The sequence below is a fragment of the Dipodomys spectabilis genome, unplaced genomic scaffold (genome assembly GCF_019054845.1).
Source record: "Dipodomys spectabilis isolate Male_0828 unplaced genomic scaffold, ASM1905484v1 ptg000169l, whole genome shotgun sequence".
In the NCBI taxonomy this organism is placed as follows: domain Eukaryota; kingdom Metazoa; phylum Chordata; class Mammalia; order Rodentia; family Heteromyidae; genus Dipodomys; species Dipodomys spectabilis.
In genome coordinates this window covers 4,698,448-4,720,826 of record NW_024870846.1, presented here as the reverse complement: position 1 = coordinate 4,720,826, position 22,379 = coordinate 4,698,448, and positions in this window count along the sequence as shown.

The window sequence follows — 22,379 nt, the reverse complement described above, 5'->3', positions numbered from 1 at the left end:
GTGACACTAACCTGATAGTCCCTGGATAATCCAGTCCAAAGAATGTCACACTAACCTGATAGTCCCTGGTCTCTTCGCTCTACTGCTCACCTGGGGGCAGCCGTGTCTGCTCTCAGGGGTTCTGCACGCGATATGCAGGTTCCCCTGCCTGTCCACTGCAGGCCTGGTCCCTAAGCCTCTCTAGGCTGTAAGTTGCAAATATCCTATGTCAAACTGTATCCAAACACTATTCTACTGAAAACCAGAGTGAAGCCACCCAGGGCCCTGAGCACTGGTGTGAGCCCTGGTGATATGGGGGCTCACTAGAGCCCCCTGTGTCCACCCGGCATTGCAAGAGCATTGAGAAGATCTCTCATCATGTGTCAATAGACAGGGAAAGGTTCAACACCCAGGATTTCAAGTGCAATCTCTTGAAGATTGCTTTTGGACCCTAATGACATTAAAAGGTGTCATTGTCCAACAACCATCCCTCAGTGACCCTCTAGATACAAGTACCTATTCCATTCACCCTTCAACCCAAAGACTTCAGAGGTCAGATTTCTGGATCAGATAGCTCTTTAGAAATGAGGTGAGGATAGGATTGAAATGCTCAGGGATTTCTAGCAATGTTCTCAAAAGTCATTAAGATAAGTATTAAAAAGTCAGATTTTTTATTCAAACAGACATTTCTTCAGGAATTTGCATTGAATTTTGAATACTCGGCCTATTCGTCATGATACGCATCTGAAGTTCAGGTGTTTCTCAAATCCTAAGCTTTGCTCCTGACATTTACCTCTAGGCTCCTTCCCTTAAATTATGGAATAGGGCTCTACTCTGAGGGCTGCGCCTGCTTCTTCCCAGCAGAGGTTATTCATGCCTTTTACATCTCAGAGAGCCTAAGTCCCGGAGGTGGAATTAGAGTCTCCCACACTCCACCATGCTGGGCCTGTGGCTCGGTGTGAGCTTTTCCCTGTCTTAGCACTCCAGGTTCTTCAGTCATTATAATCTTCTGACTTCTGACACACCCCTCTTCATTTATATCAGATACAATTCTTAAACACATATAGAACAGCTCAAACTTTCTTCTGTGTCAGATGTTTGTAGGCTGCACTTTTCCTTTATCTAAAACTAGATAAAAGAAAATTAAGTCATGGGTATTGGAGAATTGAATACTTTGATGAACAATGAAATTGTCACGTATTAAAGCTCTACCTGGTAGTTAGAACACACACTCATTTCACACTCATTTCAGGTACTCCTGGATTATTTAATTAAAATAACAGTAGTTTGGACCATACAGCAAGTACACAGATTTAGAAATATGTCATCTAAAATTAGAAGTCAGCTGTCACAGAATTACTGAAAATTTCCTGTTATATATGTGAAATTTCTGTAGGATTTGATGTTTCATCTAAGTTCCAAATATTAGTCATTTGTGCCTTTTTATCGATTTGACTAATTTTCTTAAAAAAATTGTTTTCTTGGATTTTGTGCTTTTTTATTTCATTAAATTTTACTTTGGTTTTGTTACTTCCTCCTGTGTGCTTATGTTTTACTTAATTTGTTGCTCATTTTCTATCCTCTTGAAATGGATGTGGAATTCTCCAGTGCTCAGCACTATTTCCTTGTAATTAAGGAAATAGACTCCTCCAAGTAGAGTTGTAACTAAATACCACAAATTTTGAATCTGTCATATTTTCATGGCAATTTGGGTCTAAATATTTTCTCTAATTGCCATTGCATTTTTCTCAGATTATTTAAGGATAAACACTTTAATTCTGAAGTGTCTGGTGTTTTCTGTCTAGAATTCTGTTGTTAGGTCTAGTTTATCTCAACTGTGGTCAATAAATATTCTGTAAATTTTTTATTGTGTTAAATCTGTTTACTTGCTTTATGGCCCGAATTATTGTCTCAGTAGTTAAATAATCAATGCAAGCCTGAGAGTATATTCTAATTGCTAGGCACAGCATTTTATATATAATGATCATGTTGTTGGTCAAAGGATTAAGCTCTTACCTATGTTTGCCAGAATTTTCCCTGCTTGTTTTATCATTTTCTGAGACAAATGCGGGTTTCTGAAATTTTTCCTTTCATTTTGATCAACCAGGTATTTTTTTAACTTTATGTACTAACATTCTTTAGGCTCTACAATCAGATGGAGTCAAAGAGCTGTGAGGAGTAGACCAGTAGCTCAGAGGCAGAGCCCCGCCCCCTCCGCCAGCATGGACTCCATCTCCAGCAGCACTACACCCCCTCCAAAACTCCTAGACCTTCCCAGCTATATGATTCTTTAATAATGATGAAATGTCAACCTTTATCTCTGGCTGTGCATCTTCCCTTAATATATACTTAACCTAATATTGGCATATGCATGCTAGACTTATTTTATTAGGTTTTTCTGAATATGCTTTTCTACCTTTTCATTTCAGCCTTCTTGGCTTCAGTATGTATAATATGTCTGTAGTGAACAGCCGATAGTCATATTTCCATTTTCATCCCGAGTAGCTCTTTTGAATTTGTTTATATGTGAAGCAAATACTTCATCTATACTTCATCTATATTCCTATCCATCGCTTTCTCATCATCGCAGTTTCTCCACCATGTAGGAGCCATACTGTCGAGAGCCAGTTAGCTCCCAGGCCAGAGCTCAGGAAAAGGGTAGCATGGCGGCTTCTACACTGCCCCTTACATCCTCTCGGCTGGCAGCAATGCGTCACCTCTGGTTGCATGTCACTGGGTAAGAACATGCAGCCAAGCCTACATTCCAGGAGCAGCCTTCTGTGTTTCCAGAGGAAGAGAAGAGCCAGGCCTGTCACGGGACCCCAGGAACACCCGCACCACTGTGCCCACTTCTCTCCATGACAAAGGAGTGAGACGCATTTCAAACACGGATTGTAAAAATGATTCTCTTCCAGAATTTATGGCAGAATTCCTCCTTTCATTTACAACTCGGTATTTAATCAGAGATGGATTTTTTTCAGTCTAGTGTTGCTTGTGTCCATTTTAGTAAACAGCATTGTTTTTAACTTTCTCCTTTTCACTGGCAATTAGAAATATGTTCTCACAGATCTCAAACACTGAGTGCTCGAAATATTTATACCCCCTCATGCCTTTGCCTAAAGGTTACTTAAATCATTCAAAGAGAGAGAGAAGTATATCACATGATCCCACAGAATGTGAATTGAGTAGTATAACGTAACTGTAATAAAATAATGTGTGCATATACATGTATATCGTGCATATGTATATAGGTATGCATATGCATATGTGCATCTTCAAAGACATCTTGTTGTCCAGGCTGTCTCTCCTCTCATGTGAATATTATAGTCATCATCGGCCATATCATTACATCATCAATGCTTCTTAAGTCAGACAGTCTGGAGAACTCTGGAGGACCCTCATCCCTGCCTCCATGGTTTAGCAGACAGCAGGACTGGAACCTCTGAGCTAGATAATCAGAGAGGTGGCCCACACCAGCCAGGGTCTCCTGAGGAACTGCTCATCCATACACTTGCATGACCAGGGAGGGTGCCCTGGTCCCGAGTCACACAGGCTTTCCCCCCACACCAGGGTCTCTGGGATGGCTGGGGACGGCCCACCTGCCTGAAGCCTCAGCCCCAGTGCTGCAGACAGGGGAGTCCGGTGCGAGACAGTGAGAATTGGAGAATGCCTGCTCTATAGCACTGTTGTGAAGGTAAAAAAACCTCACACATATGCACACTCAAACACACACATACACACTCAAACACATACACACATGCACACTCAAACACATACACACATGCACACTCAAACACACGCGCACACTCAAACACATACACACATGCACACTCAAACACATACACACATGCACACTCAAGCACACACTCAAACACACATGCACACTCAAACACAGTCAAATACACACATGCACAAACACACATGCACACTCACACACATGCACACTCACACACTCAAACACACACATGCACATTCAAACACATACACACTCAAATACACACATGCACACTCAAACACACATGCACACTCACACACACATGCACACTCAAACACATACACACTCAAATACACACACATGCACACTCAAATACACACATACACACTCAAACACACATACACACTCAAATACACACACATGCACACTCACACACACGCACACTCAAACACACACATGCACACTCAAACACAGACATACACACTCAAACATGGACATACACACTCAAACACATGCACACAAACACACACTCAAATACACACACATGCACACTCACACACACTCAAATACACACACATGCACAAACACACACATGCACACTCAAACACACACATACACAAACACACACACTCAAATTCACACACATACAGACGCACAGACATGCAGCAAATTCTGCACTAATACACTCTGCTGTGTTTTTTAAATCACATTCCACATTCTTGGGAGTTAGTTTATGTTATCATTTCTGTGGCCCTCTGATTCTCAAAGCCCTGGCTCTCCACCATTCTGTTGTGTAGGCATTCATTGCAATATCATCTTAATTCTCTGTAGATTCATCCTGGCAGGGATGTTGTTTACATTGGCTTGTGTTGTTTGGGCACTTTTTAACTGTCCATTATTTCTGTCTCTTCACATCAGCTTCAAGTTCGCCCATCTCCATCACTCTCTCTCCCACTGCCTGTTGTCCCCCTGATCTGTCCAGAGAGGCCCAGGGGTGACATAATTTCCTGTGTGGCTTTAAGGAGGTCGGCTTTGACTTGAGCTTCCTGTCCTGAGACAAGATGGGAGTTGAGCTGCCTGTTACACAACAGGTCTGACATACATTTTATTAAAGACAAGGAGATTGGAGGCAGCATATGAAAAATAAAGGTCTAACAGGGAATAAGCATGAGAGAACTTGTGGTCTAACTGCACAGCCCATGGCCGGGCATGGCCCAAAGCCACCACCACACAGGAAGACTGAGCTAGGGGTGGCAGGGCTCTGACCCACAGATTCTGGGAAATGCTCTTCTGGGAGCCTTCAGTCACCGTGCTGCAGGCGTGGGCCTACTCGAAGGGAGTCTTTTCCAATTTATCCAATGACACCTTGCATACTGGATCTGCACCTGCAGGCTTGCCAGAGTCAGTGTAATAAATGACAGTGACTGGAATTAGACCCTCAGATTCTGAACACAGCTACAAGACAGACTGAGTATCTATGCAGATCAAGTGAATTTATATCAGAGATTTCTTCTCTTATTTTGCACAAGAATAACAATTTTTCTTTCTTCTATAAAATGAGGCTCTTGGAATTTTAAATGAGACCTTTATAAAACATGGGGAACTGTAGAAATTCTTGGGTTGACCTCTTTGGTTTATGATAGACCAGTGGAAATCGATGCTACTTTCTGCCTCTTCTTCCATTTTAAACCAAAAATGTTCATAATGACTTTGTCCATTAAAAACAAAAGCACACTTTTTGCAAGTTACAGACTAAAATCTAAGAAGCAAACAGGAGGGTTAATTAGCCTATGTATGTTCCTCTCCTTAACAAATCGCAAAAGAACCCCTCTTTGTGGAGCATGCATTAATAATCCAGAAGTAATGAATTAATTCTTGTATCAGTGGGATATCTACAAAACCTCCTTTATATAACTCCAAAAAATATTAATTTAGCACCACACGATTGGCAAAGGGAGCCGTGGCTGTATGGTTTAGCATTCTCCCCACCTGGCCCTTGGGCCCCCCATAAATTATGGCAGGGAGTAGTGGGACAGAAATTGCACTCTGCAGGGAGCCCTCCTTCACAGGTGTTTTCTAACCTGGAGGCTGGAACTCCGGACATGTCTCCATAGCTCCACCTGACTCCTGTCAGGCTTCAGCTTGACAGGAAAGATAACTTCCTAACTTACAAAGAAAAGGGGTATCATCTCCATCTAGTATATACGCTTTCAATGAATATAGCCATGAACAATTATGCAGAAATTCGTTCCATTTTTAAAGAAATACATTTTTTCTGTATCACCACGTCGTTTTTTTAAGCAGCAATCAATGAGTTTGAAAGGATGACATTCAATCATTTCCCATCAGAGGCAAAGCGCTGAACACAGCGAAAGACCAGTCGCTTCAAGCGCTGCTGCAGACAGGGTTCTTTTCTGTGGCTGTGCACAGACATCCAGAGGTTTTTAACGCTCTGGAATGCTAACGACACGGACCCTATACCAGCTTCCTGACATAGGGGATGCCTCTGTGCCCCAGAGGTGTTTCCTGGTGGGAGAGAAACACACCAAGTTGTCGAGGACATGACTGCCCCCACATCACAGGCGGCCCTTCTGAGGGCTGAGGCGGGATCTGTCCAGGTCCCCTCTCCTTGGCTTGTAGGAGCCATCTTCATGATTATATTACATCCTCCTACGTATTTTCCTGCATCCAAACAGCCCTTTCAGAAAGCTCCCAGACACACTGTGTCAGGAGCCCACCCCACGCAACACAACCATGCTCAACAACTCCTACATTTACATGATGCCCTGCCCTCTAAAGTCCCACAGGAGGAGGTGGAGATGGCCACATAGGAATGGCGAGGGAAAATATCCTCTAACCATGATCAACTAAGCAACTTTTAAATGTTAAGATCTAAACGTCAGCGAGTCATAGCATTACTACCCTCAGATAGATAGTCCCAAGCTTTCTGAGCATGACAAGAACCAGAAATACAAAACTTATAGAAAGAATGTAGACTATAAGGGAATATTTAAGTGGAGATATATCTTGTCAGACCACTCACTCGTGTGTGTGTGTGTGTGTGTGTGTGTGATGCAGGAGAATAAACCCAGACTATCTTGAGCAGAAATTCACATTGCTACAGTAATAACAATATTGCACTTTAAATTGTACTACCGAACATGATGCTGCATGGTGCTGACACAAAAACAGACATGGAGACCAAGAGGACAGAACGGAAGACCTAGAAGTGCATATGCTCACCTACAGCCATCTGGAAACCAAAACACACATTGGAGGAGAACACAATACAGCCTCTTTGACAAATGCTGCTTGGAAAATTGAACAAGTAAGAAGATTGAAAGTAGATGTCTGTCTCTCACCCTTTACTAATATCACTTCAAAGTAGACCTGAAACTTTGGAACTACTCCTGGAAAGAATAGTGGAACTACTAGAACATATTAGTATAAGCAGTTACTTCTGGAATGTAATTCCAATAGCTCAGTGAATAGGAGTGCAGACTGACAAACGGGATTGCGTCCAACCACAAAGCTTCTATAGAGCAAAGGAGATAGCCTACAGAATGGGGAAAAGGGTGGGGAAGTCTTTACCAACTATATATCTGACCAAAAGATCAATAAGCAGAATAATGTGGTATAAATTAACTGTACAGACACATTTTAAAAAAAGAATCGGTAGCCAACAAATGCACGAAAAAATGCTCAGCACCCCTGGCCATATAGGAAAAACAAATAAGGAGGATGTCAAGCGTTCACACTCATTTCAGTCAGAATGATTACCATCAAGAATTCAAATAAATGCTGCTAAGTATTCAGGAAGCATGGATGTCTTATACACTGTTGGTAGGAATGTAAATTAGTACAGCAACTATGGAAATCAGAATAGAGTTTCCTTTAAAAATAAATAACTAAAAATAGAGCTACCATGCAGGCCAACAATATTCCTCTTACAAATTTATCTAAAAGAATGTAAGTCCGGATGTATGGAGGCATTTGCATATCTATGCTCATTGCCGTACTTTTCACAATAGCTTCTATGGAAACATCTCAGAAGCCCTACCACTGATGAATGAATCAGGAAAATATGGTACATACATAACAGTATTCTTGAGCCATAAATTATGTCATTTGCAGGGAAATGGAATGACCTTGGTACCATCGCACTAAGTGAAGTAAGCAAGATTCAGAAGGACTAAGGTTGCAGATTTTCTCCTCTGTGGATGAGAGACATAAAAAAAAAGCATATGCATAAACATAAATAGGATCGTGGGTGGGGGGTAACATGCTTCTAATTGTGGTAATTTAGGGGGGACCAAAAGGTGCAGGAAAAGAGATAAAGGCTTAACAATGCTGAAACGCATCGCATCTCTGAATGGAGTCGGCAAAACCAAACTGGAAGCTGTTGAATAATGAGGAAGGGGATGGGAAACAGAGAGTAGGCAAGGGCTCACACGTTACATGCCCGTGAGATACTGTGCTGAACCCCCCTTGAACAACTAGACCGACTTAGCAAGAGCGAATGATACGAAAGTCAGACTCGTCCTGTTTGGTGTGCGGGTACTTAAGGGGAAACAGTCAGTGGACAGAAAGAGGGAAAAGAATTTTCAAGTCAAAGTTCACTGTCTTTATTCCTCTCACATAGTAAAGGCCTACCCTAATTTTTGTTTCAAACAGAAATATTGATGTCTTTTTTTACTAGGAAACATTGACAGGATGAGTATGTCTGAAAAATGAAATAGTCTGATAGCAAAAAATTCACCTCTTTGCTTTATTTAAAGCTCGTGAGTTTTATCAGCTTCATAGAGATCACTGTTCCTCCAGTGACGATTTGGTGTCCAGCAAGCATTGTACTGTCATTCCTCCCTCAGGAGCAAAACATCACAGACCCACCTCAGAGCAGGCTCCCTGGGCACACCGCTCCTGGGCTGTGGGGTCAGCCCTACGCGCCACAGGTCTTCATAGAATTTGTTGATTGAACAAAAGCCCGAGGGTTTCAGTACTGAGGAAACACAGGACATCATCTTCTGTGATGTACAGATGGGCCACTAAAATTATATGGTGTGTTCTTCTCCCTAACAAGCCACCACTTAAAGAAAAAAAGCTTTGCATGGCAAGTTGATCCCAGTGCCCATCAATGTGCATTTCCAACTGGCCGCTTGTGTCACCGTTCATGCTGCAAGCCTGCAGTGAGCAGGAAAGACCACACAGATGGGTGCACAAAGAGCCAGGAAGCCCACCTCATCTTACAAGTGGTCTTGTTCAGCCCCAAGAAACTAAAGGCAGAGGAATCTTTCTTCTCTCTGCAATTCCATGCTAAATTGAAGAACCCATTCAGAAAAAACAATAATCCTTTTTTTTTTTTTGGTCAACATGCCGCCTCTTTTCATACTCCCCCTAAACAAAATGTCCCAGGGCAGAATCTGTCGCTGAGATAATCAGAACGGAGCTCGCTGCAGCAGGCACAAAGAGAACGGAAGCATGGCAGTGCTACCTGCAGCCGCCAATTTGCAGGGGAGAGTTTTTCTGCCTGGTTGGGTGAGAAAGTGAAGGTTAAGGATGGAAAGACACGTTTCACCAATTTTAAAGCTGTCTCAGGATATAGTTCTTCAAATTTTTCAAGGATCCAAGCCTTTTAGTTTCCCATGGTTTCTTTGACTACAAAATCAGAACGTTTTTGTAGAAAATGGACTTCTGAGGGGGGAAAAAAGAGCTATATGGATGGATATTCTCTATGGTGTAATTTGGACACTGACTATTTTAATTGGATGCTTAATCTATTGCATCTTTGTTTTGATGCATAAAACCTGTAAATATCCACAGGGTATCGCGTGGTTTATATACGATGTTCAAATCATGGTTAGCATATCTACTAAAATTTTATCAAGGAAAAACACTTTTGAGTGTTCTTCTGGCTTTGAGGAAGCATTCTAGTCATGGGAAGAAAACTACAAGTAGGTCAACTTTCTGACTTGCAAATCAAATTTTTGCTGACCAAAAAACTTTGTACCCCATTATTTGGGTGCTGTCAAGAACATGGATGTAGTGTCTAGCTTTGTATTTACAACGTAGTTGAGAATCTCATAAGCTATGGCTCTTCCAGTCTCCATGTCTCAGCCCCGTGATAGATTGATTTACACTGATGAATGGAAACGTAAGCATAGGACATTGCTGTGGCAATCCGAGAGAGAATGCACAAAGGAGTGGGTATGGTCGCTTCCATCGATTGCAGGTTGTCTGTGCAAAGTGTGGAAGGCAGCCATGCGGACTCGATTTCATCCTGTAGGTTGAGTGAGTTCTCACTAGAGAGGAATAAAGGTGTACCCCCTGTCCTGATACTGACTTCCTGACCTCCACACTGAGGGCGACATGCTATTACAGATGCTCTACTTCCACATCTTTGAAATTTCAGCAATAATCGATCAGGTGATATGCAACAACATGCCACACTGTTGACAGGGTGCTACTGGCAGAAAATTACTACACCCCCCTGAGCCAACCCCCAGGGACTCCTTAGTGCAGTGTGGGGCCCTCAAACGGGCTTAAATGTATTTGCATATTGTCAAAAAATTCATTAACCTTCCCTGCTTTCAAATACAACTGTGCGAGGTATTCCTACATATTAGAAAGCATAGGAACAAATATAAACTGGATCACTTGGATATTTGGAGTTTTAGTTTCTTGTCATATTGAAAAATAAGTAGCACCACGGGGCTTCTAATATCCTCCTCGTTCTAGATGATGCAGACGCATTTTGATCTATAATTAAATTTGTGCTATTTCTTGCTAAGAGAATTGAAATGTCCTACAGTGTTTTATAAGACGTTTTGACATTATCTTTCCATTTAGAACCATGTTATGACAGCTCAGAATTTTTCCCCTAAAAGGGCAGGAAAACACATCATACACTAATTGAAACCCTTCCTAATCAGACAAAAATCAGATCTTTTTTTGGCTAAACTGTGGTAATTCTAGATAGATGGTACTTCTAGATATATAAATGAACTAAGTCAGTGTTCCCCAAAATCATATGCTAAGGAAATATGTTTAGTTTTATTACACACATTTCTAATTATACATATCGCTTTTTTGTCTCCTTCTACTCCTCTTCTTTATTTTTATCATCCTTCTATTCCTCCTTCTTGGCTAATAAAATAATCTGAGTTTCAGATCCACAAAATCTGACAATTATTCAGTTATGAACTTTAGCCTATCTAAAATTAGAACCCATCAGCATGATATACCCAGCAAGTGCTACTCACAGTGAACTAAAGCTTTCTGGCTACAAGAAGCAGACAATGTGTCACCCCAGAAAATAGAAACCCAGTTGCCTGGATGGGATCATCCTTGCCTATTGTGATGAATTAATTAATTAATTAATTAATTAATTAATATTACCTTCATCCAAATCTTGTGAGTTTTTGGCAAGCATTTCACATGATGCTACTACAAGCCAAGCATTCCAATGAGTGACTTGGGTGTCAAATGACAGCAAGTCAGATTTGGTCCCTATCCTAATGAAACATAGTTTATTAAGGAAGATAGGTATCAAGTAATTGCATTGAAAGATAGCTGCAAATTACCAAATGTGTTCTAAAGAAAGAAAGTGTACAAGGGGGGCCCAGGAAGCTTTGCTAAGGATGTGAGCATTTAAATTCTGAGATCTGAGGACTGAAATCCTTGTTTAACTAGGCAAAGGGAGTGGAGGGTGGAGAAAGAGCATTCCTGGGAGACCCTGAGGTGGGGTAATTGTGTTAGATTGATGAAGGAGGGAAAAAGAGCAGGCAGGAATAGAAGGAAGAAGAAAGGAAGGAAGGAAGGAAGGAAGGAAGGAAGGAAGGAAGGAAGGAAGGAAGGAAGGAAGGAAGGAAGGAAGGGAGGGAGGGAGGGAAGGAGAAAGGAAGGGAGGGAGGAAGGGAGGGAGGGAGGGAGGGAGGGAGGGAGGGAGGGAGGGAGGGAGGGAGAAAAATGATGACAACGTAACTGTTAATTGTATCTTGTCAGAAGAATGAAGCCATAGGCTTCTGGAATGCTCTTGAGAAGCACAGTATTAGATATGTCACTTGTCTGGATGTGGGAGAAGTGAGCTCATGATTTTTAAATTAGATAGCTGATCCAAAGGCCAGTCTCTAGAGCTTCACTCGAGTATGTGTCTCACAATTCAAGAGAGCTCTGCCCTGGACTTGTTCCCAGCACGGTAGGTCACTGGGCAGAAGATCATGTGGTGCTCCTTGTGGTATAAGTTAGAGAAAGTCACTCAGCGTTATGGAAAATAAGCTCAGCCTTAGGGTTCTACAACACTGGGCCTGAGTGGCCTGTGAATGTCAATGGCAGAAAGCAATAGCCTCACAGGCCTGGTCTTCCAGCGACGGGTTCAGAGGGACACAGGCTATACTCCCTGCCATGAGAGCCAAGCGGCTATGGAACAAAGAGCAAGACCTTCAGCTACAGACCTGAAGGATTCTTGGGTTTTGTTTTGTTTTGTTCTTTTATTTTTTTGAGATGGGATCTTGCAAGGTTGACTTCGAAATCATAATCGCCCTGCCTTAGCCACTTAAGAACTGGGATTACAGATAGATAGATACACAGAGAGAAAGAGAGATGATGAACAGTATTTATTCAGGATATGTGTGCATTTCCAGTTGAAGGGCTATTCATTGGTTTGGACTTCTCGAAAGTTAATGCTCATTGGAGAACTGAAGTTTCTGGAGGACAAGCAAAACCTGACAGAGCCTCTCAACCACACTACCACCAACATGGGTCTCCAGATCCACACTAAAGACATGAGTATTATTCAAACGGGAAATGAATCGGGAGCAGTTGCTCCGCTTGTGTCAGAACAGTTGCTCAATGTGAAGCACACACATCCAGTCAGGCAGAACCCAGGCCGTGCCTTGTAACTGAAAACTTACTGACGTGTGGCACACTCCTGCAGTCCTCGCGACTTGCCAGATATAGGTCAGAGGCTCGTGGTTTGGGGCAAAAATGAAGACTAGCTGAAAAATAATGTAAAGTGGAAAAGGTCTAGGGTATGGCTCAAGTGGTATGAATGCTTGTCTTGAAAGAAATAAGCTCTGAGTTCACACTGCAATAACCCCCACACACACACACTCACACACACACATGTTAGGAGGTACTTCAGTGACAGAATGACTACTTAGCATGAGTGCACCCTGGGAAAAATCCTTAGCACCATGAGGACACATTTGCAGATGTTGAACAAGTCCTGAAACCTTGGCTCACACACACGTCCCTTGGAGCTTGACGGTTGACTCCTATTCCAACAATGTGATCCTCAGTCACACTGAGGTGTCCCCCGAAAGTATGCCTTCCACATCTTTTGAAAATCCTCCCTCCCTTGTCTACCTACACCTTATTTTGGGGGAGAATCTATTTCAGAACCTCAATGCAGACCATATAACCATCTCGGGAATACCTGACATCAGCTGGGTGAGATAATGATTTGATCTTTTACAACATATTATCCGGAGCTTGATTCTGAAATTGACACATAACCTGATGCCAAGAGTCAAGAATTCATTGTGGCACTGGATTCTGGTGGGGAGGGTGGATGTAGCTGCCCTGTGGATCCGCTTTGCTTTTACAACTACTTTTGCATGGCTATCTAGTTTAGTTGGAGCATTCCAGCTGCACTTAGAAAATGCTGTTTCTTCCAAAGCACATGAAACCTTTTTACAACCAGGATAGTGTATCTGTATACACTTGGGCACTCAACTCTAGTTAACTGGCAGGTGTTTGGAAGGACTACAGTTTGGGCAATTTGCACAGATTTAGCCTCTTGGACGTAGCTGCATTTGAGTAAGTCTTCTTGGATGCTGGTCATGGCCCAGTTATTCGTTGCTCAGTTTCAAACAGTACGAATCTACACACAATTTACAGTTTCATTTGTCTAAAGCAGTCAGGCAAAAGCAAGGAGAACTTCCCAAATCAGCACACTGTCTTTATGAAGTTCTCTGCGGTAGGAGAGGAATGGGTCTAGCAGCTGTAAGGACTTTCAGCAATGGGTAGAAATAGGCACAACTAGTCACTACAGGAATTTTTAAAAAAAAACCTTTTAAAAACCACAAAAATAGGTTCAATATACAAATTGTGATGGCTTTGAACCTACGCAGTCACATACACCAAGGGAGAGTAAAGACACTCAAGAGACGTCAGCTAGTAACAGAAAAACAGCTGGTATTTTTCAATCCAAAGGAAAGTTGAATAATACAAGATACCATGAGGTTAAGTGGAAATCCTAGAACGAAGTCAGCACAGGCCTTGGTTGACCTTGAACTGCTGCCAGCGTGTGCAAAGAGTAAAGACAGGCTTTTGTCAGGAAATCAATGCGGAGGCATAATGAACAGCAGGTCTCCGATGCCCACTGCTTGTTAAGTTAGAACCCACAACACTTGTCTCACTGTACAAACACAAATATTTGAGATCACTGGGGAGTCCTTCAGGTTGGAAAAGGTGCTCTCTACTGAGTCTGAAGGATGAAAGAACTCAGCTCCATTAGCTTGCAGAAAATGAGAGTTGGCCCAGAAAATCCAGGAATACAATGGCTACAATATCCGAAGGAAACAAGAGACCTTCTCAGTTGTCTTTTCATAATTGACCAGGGAAGTCATGAATGGTTTGCAGTCTTTGTGAAGAAGGAGATTACTGTTCTTTGTTACGTTATGGCCAAGAAAATATTCTTGGACTAGATAAAATGAGAATTTTCCTTTAGAAAATTTGTGTCCCTGTCAACTAACCCTGCCAGCAAATGGAAGAAATCAATTCTACAGAGTCTCGATTCACAGAACAAACAGGAAATCATCCACATATTGCATAAGAGTGGAGTCCTTAGGAAACTGGAGGTTGCTAAAGAATCAGAGGGATGGGAAGGTGGCTTATTGGTATAGCGCTTGCCTAGCATGCATGAAGCCCTTAGTTTGCTTCCTCAGTACCACATAAACAGAAAAAGTTGGAAGTGGTGCTGTGGCTCAAGTGGTAGAGTGCTACCCTTGAGCAAAAGAAGCTCAAGGACAGTGCCCAAGCCCTGAGTACAAGCCCCAGGACTAACAAAAAAAAAAAAAAAGAATCAGATAGAGTTGAGGATTACGAAGCAGTGAACTATTCTGTTAGTCCCTTTTTATAATTGGTCACATGTACTGTTGATTTTCCCAAGTGAATGCAAGAAGACATGGTGTGGATGGATGAAATGTGAGCTAAAGAATGTTGAACATGGACTGGCCATTGTGCAGTGAACATCAATCTCAGAGATTGAGGACAAAACAGTATTAGAGCTGGGATATTTGGAAAGCAAAATCTTCTTAATGACCTCTAAATCTTCTACAAACTGGTAGCTGTACTAACCTGTCTTTGTGATAGATGGAACAGGTTAATAACAAGGCCGTTACAGGAATAAATCCTTTCTAGTGGCTTGTGAGTATACCGGGTCATTGTCCATCTATGTTTCTCTCATCAGTGGAGCTTGGAGAAGTATTAGCAACAACATTGCCAGAATTGTACAAATTGAAGGATTTGGTCTCTGTTGCATACCCTACATCCAAATCACCTTTGAGCCCAGGTATTCCTGCAAAGCCTGTATGTCCTTTGAACAGTCATGGAGTAGAAATCAAGAGATGTCATTACTAAGGTTGGAGGCCAAAAATTAGATATTCTACTCTAAGTGTTACAGCGGCTATCTCTCTGGACCACATCTTAAGAATTACACCTACATAGTAAGTAATTCTTATCTATCATGACAGCCAGATGATACTGACACATGTCTATGACCAGCTCTCCTCCTGGCAGACCTGCCCTGCAGAGGAGAGCCACCACCAAGCTTCTTAGTGATGCCAGTGCCTCTACAGCTGCCAGACAATCTAGTGTTCTCTGGCTCCTGTCAAGATGTTCCTACCTTACCTGATACAGGAGCCAGAGTGTGGTTCGTATTAACATCCATGAGAAAAGGTGGTGAAATCTCCTTAGGTTGACAAATTGCTGCTTTCCAGGGAAAAGGCCTCTGGAGCCTCACTCAGCACACCTCAACAGGGAGAGGTGGACACTGTGCAAGCAATGAGTATATGGTGTCTATGAAGCCAATGGTCTTCAAACAGGACCTGATAAATAGCTTCATCTCCCATTTCAAGCACGAGTGTTTTCCTAATCATATCCTTGGTCTTAGCATCATAGTTGTGCATTTTGCACAATCTAAGATTTTAAGAAAATCCTGTAGTCTGCCATTCAATTGAGTCTGCTTTCCCTAACAGAAGAAATGGCTGCTTTCTATACCACCACAGAGACTGTCTTGTTTTCACAATTAGCTGTTAGCTGCTTGCTAATGACCAAAAAGTTCTTCCACATCCTTCCATACAACACATCGGTACAAGTTCCTCTGTCTGCTCTTTGTAAGCATTTATTGCCACCACCCTTGGATTTCCAACGCCCGAATCCAATGCTGCAAGTCTCCGATGCAACTGAGCTGCGAGTGTCAAGGAATCCCCAGCCCCATCTACCTTTCAGGATGGTTCTACGCCCTGCGATCCAGTATCACGTTGGTTTTCCATGCTTACGCATTCATTTAGGCTTGCTAAAAGGCAGAGATCAAGGTAGTCTTGGATGTGCAAGCTATTTGCTCATAAAGAGGCAAGAGACATAGCCCTGAGGCCATAATTCATTTCTGACACCTAAAGAAGTACGGAGAGAAAGAAGGAATGCTTACTGCTGAGATGGATGGCCGACAGAGCTGCTGCAGAAGAGTTCAGTCCTGCGGGCTGGCGTTCCCTGGGAAGGGGACTCTTCCATGCGCCTAGATTCTCACCAGAAGGAGGCTCTTGGCCTAGACTTGGTCATAAGCTTGAAAGAGCTTGTAGAAACCATAGCCCTGATGTGAGTGTCATGCCGGGTCCAAAGAGGTCAACTGGGACCTGTGATCAACCATGGGGTCATGTGATCAACCATGGGGTCATGTGATCCCCAGGGGTAGTGTATACCCAAGGGCACCACAGTGTCTATACTACAAGAGTGAGTGTTTACTTAGCGGGTCACAAAATACATTCTACCAAGTGTGGAAATAGAAAATATAATATTATTGGCCTAGCTAAATTGAAATTAACCTGGACAAAAGAGGAATATAAAGACATATATCAATATACATTTGATTGTGCATGTGTATCACTAGATCACCCTTTACAAATCATCTTTCAAAATGATTATCAGTTTACAGGTATATATAGCTAAGGAAGAAACATGTGAGAACATTTCTTTCTATAATTCACTCTCTTCTTACTTCTAAGTGTCTTATGGTTTCTACCTCAGACATCAGTTATTCCAGGATCTTCTATCAGAAGACAAGAGCATTTTACAAAATATGTAGTTTGTTTCTACAAAGTTTTTTTCATTCATTTAAAGTTTCATTCATTTCATTCATTTATTCTGCCATATTTTTGTTTTGTTTTGTTTTGTTTTTTGGTCCGGTTGTGGGGGCCTCAACTCTGGGCCTGGGTGCTGTCCTTCAGCTCTTCAGCTCAAGGCTAGTGCTCTATCACTTGAACCACAGCATACTTCTGGGTTTTTTTTCTTTTTTGCTTATATGATGCTGAGGAATCGAACCCAGGGCCTCATGCATGCAAGGCAAGCACTCTACCACTGAACCACCTTCCCAGCCCAATTCTGCCATATTTTTATTCACACAACATTACTATTATCTTCTATATGTCAGACACTGCTAAGTTCTGAGAGGCTATAAAACTGAGGCTACATACTTACTAAAACATCTTTTCCCTATTCAGTTTATTACACTTATGTAGAACTAAATTGTGTAAGCTACTTTCCGCTAAGGAACATTTCACAAGACAGAAATTACCATTTTTCTTAACAAAGAATGTGTGTGTGTGTGTGTGTGTGTGTGTGTGTGTGTGTGTGTGTGTGTGTGTGTGTGGCCATCAAACTCCCAACTACGAATAAAAATTTCTAATTCCCTTAGGAAATATTCCACTCTGAGTAGAGTCAAGTTCAGGTGCAGTTGGCACATATTACAAACCAGGAACAGAGGAGTTCATAGCAGAATAACCTCAAGGCAAACATAAGAGTAAAAATCAACAACAACAACAGAAAAACACAACTCTTTCTCAAATTACTCAACAGCTATTCAAAGACACTGACTACAATTAAACCTCACCTCTGACCAGGCCATGCTGCAAATTAAACCTCACCTCCAACCAGGCCATGCTGCAAACCAAAGAATATTGATATTGCATTATTGTAACAGACCTGCAAGCCAGCTAGTGTTTTGACATTAATTGAAAAGAACACTGCATTTGCTAAAGTTCAGATTTCTGAGGCTGTCAGTACATTCACCGAACACTCATTGGAGAATTCCTTTCTGATGTCTCCTTAACCTGGCTCTCAACCCCCAGAAAAAAACCACAATCTCTTCATCTATGTCTAAAACAACAGGAGGCAAGACAATGAACTGAACAAGACTTGAGAAAGAGAAGCTTTCCATTTGAATTCAACCCAGGCCACGTGTTCCAGCAGCTCCTGTTCCTGGGGTTTGAAACCTCAGGCTGTTACAAATGAGACGCAGAGATGGGAACTGACTCTGTCATGTAGAAATGTTTCCTGTCTGAGGGCTGTGTGGATTGATTTGTGTTTGCAAAGGCAGACCCTGGGCAGAATCTTCCCATGAAAAGCACTCGAAATGGCTAACACAGAGGGTTTTAAATGTTCTAACCACAGAAATGGCAGCAGTCTGCGGTGAAGGGTATGCTAATGAGCCTGACTCACGTATCCTCATGCACATAATCAACGATCGCTTGCCAATGGAATATAAAAGAAAGCTTTTCAAAATGTGATAGATATAAAGTGGTGACAGGCAGAAGTGATGGCAATGATGACTTAGCAAAACAAAACAGAGTAGCAACTACCATGACAAAGAGCCAATTAAAATAAAAAGACATGAGTGCTTTCAGTGGGTTTTAAACTACAATATGTAGCCAAATTCTTCAAGAAAGTTATCTTAAATTTGTGTCTCACCAAAACAAACATGGGAGACAAGGTTCTCATTTATTATTCCCCTTGTGATTCCATTTCTTAACACAAATGAGTGTTTCTTGTATTTCTTCATTCATATTCTTTGTTCTTTTTGGGTGCTTTGCTCTTTCCATGACAGAAAGTCCTAGTGAGTGATCTCGTATTTTGTATTCTACAAAGCCAATGGTTTCTGCAGCTCTCCTGATAACATGGTATAGGCAGATGTTCTCCTAGTAAGACAATATAGGCAGGTGCTAAATAAGTCTTTGAAATAATGGTGCCCAATCCAGACTAGTTTGCTTCCTCTCACTCCATGGAGACAATAAATCTATGCTGGGATTTCATGCCAGACACTTTGGCTTTATGGAATAACAATAGATTTGAAAGGTTTTATTTGAGTTAGTTTCCCACAACCCATGGAATTTGTTACCTGTGAACAATGTGTGAGCATGAACATTCAATACTTCACTTCTGCTATGTGCACACTGGAAACCTATACCTCATTCCGTACTGTCAAGGTCAAAAGAATAAATGCACTAAAATATCTAAGATCCATATGCACCAAGAAAGTCCAAAAATCCCTGGGGTACAAAAAAGAACTCTTTCTAGTCTGGCTTTGTATTTCTTCTCTGTTCCTAGCTGTTCAGAAACAGGCCCAGGTGATTCACCATCATCACAGACCACTCACCTCCTCATTTCTATCTTTCAAATATTTTAGACTATGAAATCACAAAGGCATTGATTGTCATTCTCAAAAGACAGAATCATTCCACTATCACATCAAAAGCATTTGAATAGCTCCTCTAGTTATAGAGAAGGTTAAAGCTAAAATATGGAAACTGTTGCATTACTATTTTGAAATGAAATAGCAATCACATCAGATGGCTCAATTGCATAGAATTGTACATGCCCAGAAAACTAAAGGCTAATTCTTAGACTATCTTCAGTATCTCTTATGGTTGATTTATGTTTATGTTCCATGTGCAAATCTCCATATGTCCCAAATTTTCCATTAAGAAACAATAGAGGAGTCCTTTGGAAGCTAATTTAACACCTGTGAATTCCCATAGGCTGTAACCAGAGATAGTCGTTTGTTTGATTAAGTGTCTGCTTTAAATATCAGAGGTACTAAGTTCAACTTCTGCACTGGGACTGGATTTTCATGAGAGGTTTACATTTAACTTGGGTGATTATCTTAGATAGAACAGAATGGCAGTACCTAGCAGATGTACATTGTTTCATTTTCTGAAAATGGAACTGGGAAAAGTTTCCCAACTTTGACATCAATGGGACTTTTTGTACTTTGTACATCACCACATGAACTGATCAAACAAATACTACCAACGTTGTAAAAAAAAAAAAAAAGATTTTTGCCTTGTGAGGATTGCTCATTGTCCTCAGAGGCTTGGGCAGCTGCCCCCTCTGAATGGAATATGCCTGTCTGTATTTATCTTCCACGTGAGCTAGTGTTGGACTGCCGTCACCCAAAGATGGAAGAAGCTCCCACAACAGCTTTCTGGAGTAAATTGGAGTGTGGTAGACCCGTGCTGCTTTCTTTCTGAAGACACGTGTTGTCTTGTGGACATCTGAATGCGTAGTGATGTTTTCCCACTTTTCAGAACTAAGAAGAGCTACGTTTGCTTCTGCAAAGCATCTTCCTTTAAAGGATTTACAAAAGAAGTTTCTATAATGTGCTGTTTGCAGTTATTTCATTTTTCTTTCTTCTGTTTGTTTTTTGTGTGTTTTAGTATTTTTGTTTTGTTTGCTGCCCCCTTTGTCTTGTATATAAGTTTATCTGGTCTGAGGAAGGAAAATGAAATCATCTAAACAGCAGGACAAAGGATGAACTAATGCAGCAAAGATATTCACTTGATATGAAGTGAGACATAAATTCTACCACTTGGGGAGAAGGGGAGTAGGGAGGGGAAAGCAGGAGAAAATGAGGGAGGGGTAACAGTATCCAAAAAGAAATGTATTCATCATCTTACTTACATAATTGTAACACCCCTATTCATCACTTTTACAATAACTAAGAAAAAAAAGAATTTAGCCAAGTAAATTAATATACTACTGAACATTAGTCTACTACTAATGTTTCCAAGAGTACATACAGTGTTCTCCAAAAGAGTTCAGAATTTCTTTATGAGATGACTTAAAGAACAATGCTTGATAGAAAATGTACTCATTACCTTATTCATGTAACTGTAACCTCTGTACAGTATCTTTACAATAAAGAATGTATATGTTTTTAAAAAGAACAATTCTGCAGCTGTGCAGAAAGTTACTACAATGCTCCTCAGCCTTTTTTTTCACCCGCTCTCCCATCTGTAAACAAATGATGCATAGCTGCCTATGTGATTAAGGCATTCAGATTTGGAAATACATTAAAGCTACATTAACTGGGAGTATGAACTTCCTCTTTTCCATACTCCCCATACTGCGCATGGTTCTCATGGCTCCTCCTCCTCTTTCTCAGCCAGTGTCTTAGAAAATTAAATTGCAAGTGATATGCCAATGGCTGGGGTAACATTTATCAAGAAGCATTGTACTTAAAACTGATATTGAATTGAACCTTGTTTTACTGCTTTTAAACATAATTTTAAAAAGAGCGACTGTGTCCCATTGCAAACTCCAACGATCTAAGAAATGCGTTAACATAAAATAATTCCGTGTCTTATCCTAACCCTCAAGTGATTAGTAAATTTATAAAACCAGAGCCATGAGAATGTGTAAAGGGACATCAGAGATGTGTATGGGTAAGATATTACAGGCTAAACCTCAGGAACAGCGCAATGGATGCTTGCTCTCAGGTTGTAGCAAGGCATCTTTTCCCTTCACGCAGGTCCTAGTTTAATTGTCGAACCACCCTAGAGGTTTGACCAGGCCATAATACCAAATGAAGCTCCTCCTTAGCCCTGCCATTCACCACATCCTGGTATTTCCTCCTGCCACTGATTAGCACCTAACTTTAAAATTAGCATATATTTGTTTTCTGGTTGTCTCCCTCCTGCTAAGTTCCAGCAGAGCTTGATCCCTTAAGTTCGTCTCTACCTTCTTGCAGGTCAGTGGCTCTTTGTAGGCATCAATTCAATAAAAGGCCAGACATTCCTCTACTTGAGAGGGGCCAGATCCCCAAATATGCAACATCCACTGAAAACATCCTAAGCACAGAACGCATATAATGTACTAACCTACTGGACATCTTAACTGCATTAACACCATGCATTAGAGAATGCTGGTTACTTGCCTCATGATCTCCTTGCTGAATGGGCTTTGGCTTCCTGCTGTGCCTGAGATCAGAGCAGGGCGTTGTACCCACATTGCTATCTAGGAAAAGATCAAATCATCTATTGAATGCTTAATGCATTTGCACCATCACAGACATGAGAAAATTGCAAGTGGGACCACTGTTAAATTAAAGAGTGTGTTCATATGAAGTGCGTAAAGAAGTGAACCTTGGATTCCACCTGTGTAGCTGACACAAATCACAAAATGTGGGGAAAATAGGGCAGAAAAACACAGCCTACTACTTCTTCCCAAGTAATCAAATGTTATCCCCAGATTAGGTTGAATCCCAAAGAACTAATGAAACTTCGGATTTCCTAATACAAACATAACTACATAAATCCATACTTTTCTACAAGACATCATTCTATTTTCCCAA